Source organism: Numenius arquata, chromosome 7, assembly GCF_964106895.1.
Source record: "Numenius arquata chromosome 7, bNumArq3.hap1.1, whole genome shotgun sequence".
In the NCBI taxonomy this organism is placed as follows: domain Eukaryota; kingdom Metazoa; phylum Chordata; class Aves; order Charadriiformes; family Scolopacidae; genus Numenius; species Numenius arquata.
The window spans coordinates 39966931-39976580 of record NC_133582.1 but is presented as its reverse complement, the minus strand read 5'-3'; positions in this window follow the sequence as shown (position 1 = coordinate 39976580).

Sequence of the window (9650 nt, the reverse complement as noted above, 5' to 3'; positions counted from 1 at the left end):
CTCCCCGCCGTCCCGTGACAGGGCGGTGTCAGCTGACCGCCCCGCCGGGCCCGCCCCGCCCCGCCCCGCCGCCTGCGCGGGAAACCGCCCGCCGCCACACGCAGCTTGAGGGATGCGCCTCCCGGCGCATAGGCCTGCGGCGGAGGGGCGGGCGCTGCGGACCACCACAGAGGCCGGACACAAAAGGAGGTGGGAGATGGCCCTACACCCATTTTCACCCGCGCGGGCGATTTCCACACCGTGTGCCAGGAGGATTTAGGAGGACAAGGAAATCCAGGGCAAGAGAGGAAGGGGGGACCTGGACAGGCTGGAGAGGTGGGCCCAGTTGAACCTCATGAGGTTCAACAAAAGCAAGTGCAGGATTCTGCACCTGGGAAGAAACAATCCTCAGTATAAATACAGACTGGGGGATGAGGTATTAGAAAGGAGCCCTGAGGAAAGGGACCTGGGGGTGCTGATGGACGAGAAGCTGGACATGAGCAGGCAATGTGCTCTCGCAGCCCAGAAGGCCAATCACATCCTGGGCTGCATCAAGAGAAGTGTTGCCAGCAGATCCAGAGAGGTGATTCTGCCACTTTGCTCTGCTCTGGTGAGACCTCACCTGGAGCACTGTGTGCAGGTCTGGAGCCCTCAATATAGAAAGGACATGGACCTGATGGAGCGGGTCCAGAGGAGGGCCACCAAAATGATCAGGGGGCTGGAGCACCTCTCCTGTGAGGACAGGCTGAGGGAGCTGGGGTTGTTTAGCTTGGAGAAAAGGAGGCTCCGGGGAGACCTCATAGCGGCCTGCCAGTACCTGAGGGGGGCCTACAGGAAGGCTGGGGAGGGTCTGTTTACAAAGGCCTGCAGCGACAGGACGAGGGGCAATGGTTTTAAGTTGGAGAAGGGGAGATTTAGATTGGATATTAGGAAAAAATTCTTTACCATGAGGGTGGTGGAACACTGGAACAGGTTGCCCAGGGAGGTGGTTGAGGCCCCTTCCCTTGAGATATTCAAGGTGAAGCTCGACGAGGCCCTGGGCAACCTGGTCTAGTTGGGGGTGTCCCTGCTGACTGCGGGGAGGTCGGACTAGATGACCTTTGGAGGTCCCTTCAAGCCTGGACCAATCTATGAATCTATGAATCTATGAACCCCCAGAATGGGAAGGAGCAGGGGCAAAAGGGTGTCCCTGGGCAGTTTTCCATCCCAGCAGTAACTGGGCTCAACCCTGCTTAGCTTCTAAGATTGGGTGCCTTAAGGGTAGTATGGCTGCATGTTGTCACCTTCCGGTGCCACCCATAGCCCCTCCACTGGGGCCCACTTTCCCCACCACCAATACTGGAGTAGGTTGGAGTGGTGCAGTTTGGTGGCTTTGCCTCTAGTGTCAGTTGTTTATATTGTCTGTCTGATCAGATTGTAGTCACAGAATCACAGAATCTTAGTGGTTGGAAGGGACCTTTGAGATCATCGAGTCCAACCACATTAAAAAAAAAAAAAAAAACAAAAAAACAAAACACAAAAACACACAAACAAACAAAAAAACACAACACAAAACCAAACAAACAACAACACCCCCCCAAAAAAAAAAAAAAAAAAAAAAAGCAAGCAGCATCCATCAACTAAACCCCACACACAACACCCCACCACAAACCAACAATCCCGGGCACTAGAGCATGCCCTGAAGAGCCACGTCTACACGTTTCTTAAATACCTCCAGGGATGGTGACTCCACCACCTCCCTGGGCAGGCTGTTCCAGTGCTTGACCACTCTCTCAGTAAAGTAATTCTTCCTAATATCTAATCTAAACCTCCCCTGCCGCAACTTCAGACCATTTCCTCTGGTCCTGTCGTTATTCCCTTGGGAGAAGAGGCCAACCCCCGCCTCTCTACAGTTTCCTTTCAGGTAGTTGTAGAGGGCAATGAGGTCTCCCCTCAGCCTCCTCTTCTCCAAACTAAACATGCCCAGTTCCCTCAGCCTCTCCTCATAGGACTTGTTCTCCAGACCCCTCACCAGCTTGGTGGCTCTCCTCTGGACACGCTCCAGCACTTCAATGTCTTTCCTGTAGTGAGGGGCCCAAAACTGAACACAGTACTCGAGGTGAGGCCTCACCAGTGCCGAGTACAGAGGCACGATGACTTCCCTGCTCCTGCTGGCCACGCTATTCCTGATACAGGCCAGGATGCCGTTGGCCTTCTTGGCTGCCTGGGCACACTGCTGGCTCATGTTAAGCCGGCTGTCCACTAACACTCCCAGGTCCTTTTCTGCCAGGCAGCTTTCCAGCCACTCTTCCCCAAGCCTGTAGCATTGCCTGGGGTTGTTGTGGCCGAAATGCAGAACCCGGCACTTGGCCTTATTAAACCTCATCCCATTGGCCTTGGCCCATTGGTCCAACCTGTCCAGGTCCCTCTGTAGAGCCTGCCGACCCTCAAGCAGATCAACACTCCCACCTAGTTTGGTGTCATCCGCAAACTTACTGAGGGTGCACTCAATCCCCTTATCTAGATCATCAATGAAGATATTGAACAAGACTGGCCCCAAAACTGAGCCCTGAGGGACACCACTGGTGACCGGCCGCCAACCAGATTTTGCTCCATTAATCACAACTCGCTGAGCACGGCCATCCAGCCAGTTTTTTATCCAGCGGAGGGTACACTTGTCTATGCCATGATTCTCCAGTTTCTCCAGGAGAATGCCGTGAGGGACGGTGTCAAAGGCCTTACCAAAGTCCAGGTAGACAACGTCCACAGCCTTCCCCTCATCGAGAAAGCGGGTCACATGGTCATAGAAAGAGATCAAGTTGGTCAGGCAGGACCTCCCTCTCATAAACCCATGCTGGCTGGCCCTGATCCCTTGGCTGCCCTGCACATGCCTTGAGAGCTCACTCAGGATGATCCTCTCCATGATCTTTCCCGGTACCGAGGTCAGGCTGACAGGCCTGTAGTTTCCAGGATCCTCCTTCCGGCCCTTCTTGTAGATGGGCGTCACATTGGCCACCCTCCAGTCATCTGGCACCTCTCCTGTTGACCAGGATTGTTGATAAATAATGGAGAGAGGCTTGGTAAGCTCTCTTGCCAGCTCCCTGAGAACCTTTGGGTGAATGCCATCCGGCCCCATAGACTTAGTCCATAGTCCCCATAGTCCCCATAGACTTAGTCCATAGGCCCCATAGTCCAGCTCTGAGCTCTTGCCACTCGCTCGGGGAGTTCTGATGGTGAATGGAGTTAAATCCAGTCGGTGGCCGGTCACGAGTGGTGTCCCCCAGGGCTCGGTACTGGGGCCGGTTCTCTTTAACATCTTTATCAATGATCTGGACGAGGGATTCGAGTGCACCCTCAGTAAATTTGCAGACAACACCAAGTTGGGTGGGAGTGTCGACCAGCCTGAGGGTAGAAAGGCTTTGCAGAGGGATCTGGCCAGGCTGGATGGATGGGCCGAGGCCAATGGGATGAGGTTCAACAAGGCCAAGTGCCGGGTCCTGCCCTTGGGTCACACCAATCCCCAGCAGTGCTCCAGGCTTGGGGCAGAGTGGCTGGAGCTGCCTGGCAGAAAAGGACCTGGGGGTGTTGGTCGACTGTGGGCTGAAGATGAGCCAGCAGTGTGCCCAGGTGGCCAAGAAGGCCACCAGCATCCTGGCCTGTGTCAGGAACAGCGTGGTGAGTAGGACTCAGGAGGTGATGGTCCCCCTGTACTGGGCACTGGTGAGGCCCCACCTCGAGGGCTGTGTCCAGTTTTGGGCCCCTTCCCACAAAAAAGGCACTGAGGGGCTGGAGTGTGTCCAGAGAAGGGCAACGAAGCTGGGGAGGGGTCTGGGGAACAAGTCTTGTGAGGAGAGGCTGAGGGAGCTGGGGGTGTTCAGCCTGGAGAAAAGAAGGCTGAGGGGAGATCTTCTCGCTCTCTCCAACTCCCTGAAAGGAGGGTGTAGCCAGGGGGGGTCGGTCTCTTCTCCCAAGTCCCAGGCCATGGGACAAGAGGAAATGGCCTCAAGTTGCGCCAGGGGAGGTTCACATTGGATATTAGGAAAAATGTTTCCATGGAAAGGGTTATTAAGCCTTGGAATGGGCTGCCCAGTGCAGTGGTTGAGGCCCCATCCCTGGAGGTATTTAAAAGCCGGGTTGACATAATGCTTAGAGACATGGTTTAGTGATGGTTTTTTATGAGGTTGATGGTTGGACTAGATGATCTGAAAGGTCCCTTCCAAACTAGACAATTCTGTGATTCTGAATGGGCCATCTAGAGGTACAAACTGCTGCATACAAAGGGCTTTCTCCTGGCTGGTGGTGTTGTGAAGAAAGGAATGTCACTCCCCCCAACAGGATTTATAATACATGAAGAAGGCAGAGGGAAATGCTTTACGTCATTTTGTAGAGTGACCATGTGTTTATTCAGGTGGGTTCAACGGGGAGATTTTGCCACGTCTTAAGTCCTGGGAGTAGATGTTTCTGTGCTGCTGCTTGCTCCTCTGGAGGGAGCTTTCTCGGAGCCACTGAGTTCACTTAGGAATGTGCTTCTACAGAAACTTTTTCTTTTTTTTGGTGGTGAAAAAAATTGAAATGAGAAGTTTCGACTAACGACTAAGCAAAAATGGGAGACTCATCAGCCTAGCAACAAACAGGGTTAAAGCATAAAGCACAAAAGAAACCAGGAATTTGACGAAAGCGCAGCTGAGATTTCCCTTTGCGTTTAGCACCGTGTGGGCTGGCTGGAAGCGCAGTTTGGGGACAGCCAGGAAGGGCATCTGGGCAGAGTTCCCGGACTGGGACGCTTACAGCGGCACAGCAGCTAGAGCTCGTGTTAGAGTTGAAGTCTTTCTTTGGTGTAGTTCTCCCTCAGGTTTCTTTCTGAAATGAAAGGGTACCTTTTATGGATGCAAAAAGAGAAGAGCGCATGTGCATATAGGCTTGTGGTTCTTGCTCATAGTTTTATACGTGCACTTCTATAAGCTGTTTCAGGATGAGAGGGAAGTTAGACAAAACCCGAGATGGAAGAAGAGACTTATCTTCTAACTACTGCTTCCCCATCCTCACACTGAAAACCCCACCTCCAGGCCCAAGGACCTTGGTGGGCCTACAATGGACTGCTCCCGTTGCCCCTGCGCAGCAGCCCGGAGGAGGCCAGGCCCTCTCCCCTCTTCTACCCCTCTCTGTAAGTGTCGGGTGCTGGGATGATGCCACTTGCAGGGAGCCGAGCAGCTGGAGGGTCATGGAGACTCCTCAACTCTCCTAGGATACTGTGGCCACTGTTGTGTTGAGGGGACCCCAGGCCTGGCATGAGGAGGGGGGTGGAGCCCAGGGCACACAAGGGGAGCTGGAGGGCAGTCCCGGTGCCTGAGGGGCCACCTTTCTCTCTGGCAAGCCAAAATGGCCACCCAGAATGGGGCCTTCAGGGCCTCATGGAACACCATGAGGCCCGAGCCACAGTGTCTTCTTTTTGTGACATCACTGGCCTCCTGTTAAATAGGCAGGAACTCCTGCAGCTAGTCCACAGGTTGCTCAGCAGCCTGAGATTCTCACACCAAGCCAGCTTGGTAGAAGAGCCGGTGAAGCGAGGCGAGTGCCCACATTGAGTAGGAAGAGCAAGAAGAGGTTCATTGGAACTGCTGAGGATGCCTCTGCATCCCAACAAATGGAAGCAGGATGACGGGGAGAGCAGCACCAAGAGCAAGCAAGCCAGGGCCATGAAGGTCAACCTGCCACAGAATAGTGAGGATTCAATGGAGGTGGATCCACCAGCAGATCGGGAACAGCCCATGGAGGTGGATCCATCTCCCGCAGGGCCATCGGGGCATAACAAGCCCATGGCCAGGCTGCCTCCAGCACCATGGAGATCAAAGCGCCGCAGGATGGCCCGGGCTTCTCAGAGAAAATCTAAACAGCAAGCTCGAACCAAGCGACGCCGGCGACGCAGACGACGTTAGCCACTAGCCATAGGTGGACCATCCACACTGCCATCTGGCAGGCTCATCAGGAAGATCACCCAGCTGTCAAGCGGCTGATGAGCCCTGCTGTCCCACCCCCAACCCCTGCCCTTCATGAAGAGGGTCCCATCTCCTCTGCCCCAAGCCCTGGGGAAGAGGCGAGGAGATGGGCTCCCGGGGGTTGCTTCTTGTCCTCCGTAGCACCGAGCACTAAGCACAGCGATACGTGACTTTGGTGATAATCTTTTCTTCTCAAGGGCTGAAACAAAAAAGAATTTAGAAACACAAGGAAAAGAAATAATTATAGACCAGCGGTGAGAATGTTTGGGAGGGGTTTTTGGATGCCAAGATAACAATTTGTCTGAAAAAATTTCAGTACCAGTGAAAAGAGAGAAAAACCACATTCCTAGAACTTCTCTGTTTGTCCTTGAGTGCGCCTTCTTTGTGCATCAGTTAACCTGCTTTCTTGTCTCTGGCAAAAGTTAACATTTCATTAAGCATAATAATCCTGCATTCCGTTCTCTACTCAACATAGGGGATTTGTGACTTTCTGTGGCTCTCACTTTCCTTTGCCAGGCTTCAAGTGATGCTTTTTCAAGCTAAAGGGAGGATTGGAACAGCCTGCTCCTGGCTCCACATGCGCTGCTGAGCATCTGCTCTGAAACAGGTTGAGAAAAAGACAATGAAATCCTATTACCAGTTGGAACTCTTGTGCTATGTGTCCTTGAAAGTGGTTTTGGAGCAGAAAACCCCCTGGCATTTCAGGCAAAGAACAGTCTCACCGTCATTCAACTCATTGGGAGGGAAGGGAAAGGGAAGGGGAAGGAAAGGAGTTACTGGTGTGACTGCAAGGCACTTGGGATGAGTTCTAAACCCAAAATCTGACCATTAAAGAAAAGAAAAGAAAAGGAAAAGGGAAAGGAAGAGGGGGAAAAGGGACCAAAAAAAAAAAAGAAAAGGGACAAGAAAATCAAAGGAAAGAAAAGGACACAAAAGCAAAGGAAAGGAAGGTAAGGAAAGACAAGGAATGTAAGGAAAGAAAAGGAAAGCAAAAATAGGAAAGAAAAGGCAAGGCAAGCTGTCACCAGAAAGACCTTTACAGTCAGCTTAGTTTTCCTTCTTTCAATGACAGTCGACATTTGACGCTTTTGAGACTGCATGAGTACTCCTGTGTCCTGTTCATGTCCACAAACGTGGCCCAGGCCCAGCCCAGTGCCTTCAAGATGATGAGGGCTGGGGCTCACTGCTGATCTTCCAGAACACTGAAATTATTTTCCTGACCCAATACCATGTAGAAAATCATCCTGGTTAGCCCCCACACATGCTTCACTATTGCTAGCTTTGGTATTCAGAACGGCGATGGAGAGCTTGATTTCTCCCAGCTTGCATCCCTACTCTCTTTGTTAGGATACAAGCCACGGGCTCATCTCTCCTGTCTGTTTCCCGAGTCTTACTGATCAAAGAAGTATGGGAGCATTCAAATGTGAGTATTCTTTGCCAATGTGCATGGAAGCAGCACCACATCTCTAGTTCTTGAGAGGTGTGAGAAAAAAGCTTCATCTTAATGGTAGGAATAAAACATGGAAGTTGAGCTTTGCTGTGAAAAAGGCTTCTACAGAAAAATATACCTCTGTGAGCTCCTGAGTTCCTCTGGCTTTAAGGTCTTTAAGCCCACAGCCAGTGTGGAGCGGACCATGGTGTCAACTACTTTTTTACACCTTTGTTTCTAATCACAGAATCACAGAATGATATGGGGTTGGAAGGGACCTCTGGAGATCATCTAGTCCAACCCCCCTGCCAAAGCAGGTCCACCCAGAGCAGGTTGCACAGGAACGTGTCCAGGCAGGTTTGGAATGTCTCCAGAGAAGGAGACTCCACCACCTCTCTGGGCAGCCTCTTCCAGGGCTCTGCCACCCTCAAAGTAAAGAAGTTCCTCCTCATGTTTAGATGGAACTTCTTATGTTCAAGTTTGTGCCCATTTCCTCTTGTCCTGTCACTGGGCACCACTGAAAAAAGACTGGCCTCTTCCTCTTGACAGCCACCCTTTCAGTATTTATAGGCATTGCTCACATTCCCCCTCAGTCTTCTCTTCTCCAGACTAAAAAGCCTCAAGTCCCTCAGCCTTTCCTCCTAAGAGAGATACTCCAGGCCTCTAATCATCTTTGTAGTCCTCTGCTGTACCCTCTCCAGCAGTTCCCTGTCCTTCTTGAACTGGGGAGCCCGAAACTGGACACAGTGCTCCAGATGGGGCCTCCCCAGGGCAGAGTAGAGGGGGAGGATGATCTCCCTCCACCTGCTGGCCCACAATCTTTCTGATGCACCCCAGGATGCCATTTGCCTTCTTGGCCACCAGGGCACATTGCTGGCAACAATCAACGATCAACATGAACAGCGCTGTTTGGTTTGCTCCCATGTGAAGCCATGGAGCGGGCTGGCAGGTATCCAGCACAGGTTGCTGGAGCCCAGGGCTTGCAGCAAACCAGGGAACACACATTTAACTCACAGTCTTGGTGCACCTCAGGGACTTCATATCAAGTTTGCTCTGGACATAAGTCAAAATATTGTGGCTTTTTAGTTTGGTTTATGGGGGGGTTACTTGGTTCAATCAGAATCAGGCAGTCTGGATCAGATCTTGAGAGAGATGGGGCCTGACTCGTTCCAAATACGTATCTAGAAAACATTGCAATTCACCAGTGGAGACTTGGGACATTTACAGGAGGCACTGGAGCATGTTATTCCTCAGGGAAGAGCATCCAGGTCTGGCTTTGGAACTGAAAGCAGCATTACTGTGGCAAATAAGGGACTGCAGAAAGGCAGACCATACTCACAAAAAGTTGTTCCCGAGTGTAAGCAGCTCTACAGTTATTGAAACTGGCCCAAAAGACACAGCAGGAGCTGTGCTTCACCTTCTTAGCTTGCACCTCTCTGTCCTGTGCTCCATCACACACTACACGCCAGCAGCAGCATTTCTTCAGGTTTCTCACCAAGCTGCACAGAAAAAGGTGTCATTGACTTACACTGGCAGACACAAGTATTGCCACGAGTGATGTTGACTGCCAACTTTTACGGCGATTTCTAAGATGGCCTCTCTAAGGTATTCATGGCATCGGAAAGAGCATTGGAACTTGGATAGGCTGAGTCACATGCAACCATGGATTTCCCTCATCCTTTTCTTCATCAGTTCCCATTGACGGAGCTTGGAATGATCAGGGAGTATTCAGGAAGGCAGGAGCTGCAGGAAGAGCCTCAGCCTCTGCCGATGTGGGTTCATGCATGTGCTCTGCTCGGCAGAGATTCCCTGCTCCTGGCAATGCTCACCTTGGCTGCTCCTGCACAGCCGGCGCTGAAGGGACTTCTCCTGGGCTTGGATGGGGCAGAGTTAATTTCCTTCATACTAGCTAGCACGGGGCTATGTTTCAGATTTGTGCTGAAAACAGCATTGCTAATTCAGGGGTGTTTTCATACAGTCATGGAATTGTCTAGGCTGGAAGGGACCCTTAGGATCATCCAGTGCAACCGTTAACCTAACGCTGCCAAGTCCACCACTAACCCATGTCCCTCAGCACCACGTCCAGCAGTCTTTTAAATACCTCCAGGGATGGTGACTCCACCACTCCCTTGGACAGCCTGTTCCGATGTTTGATAACCCTTTCAATGAAGAAATGTTTCCCAATATCCAATCTGAACCGCCCCTGGCGCAACTTGAGGCCATTTCCTCTTGTCCTATCGCTTGTTCCTTGGGAGAAGAGACCGACC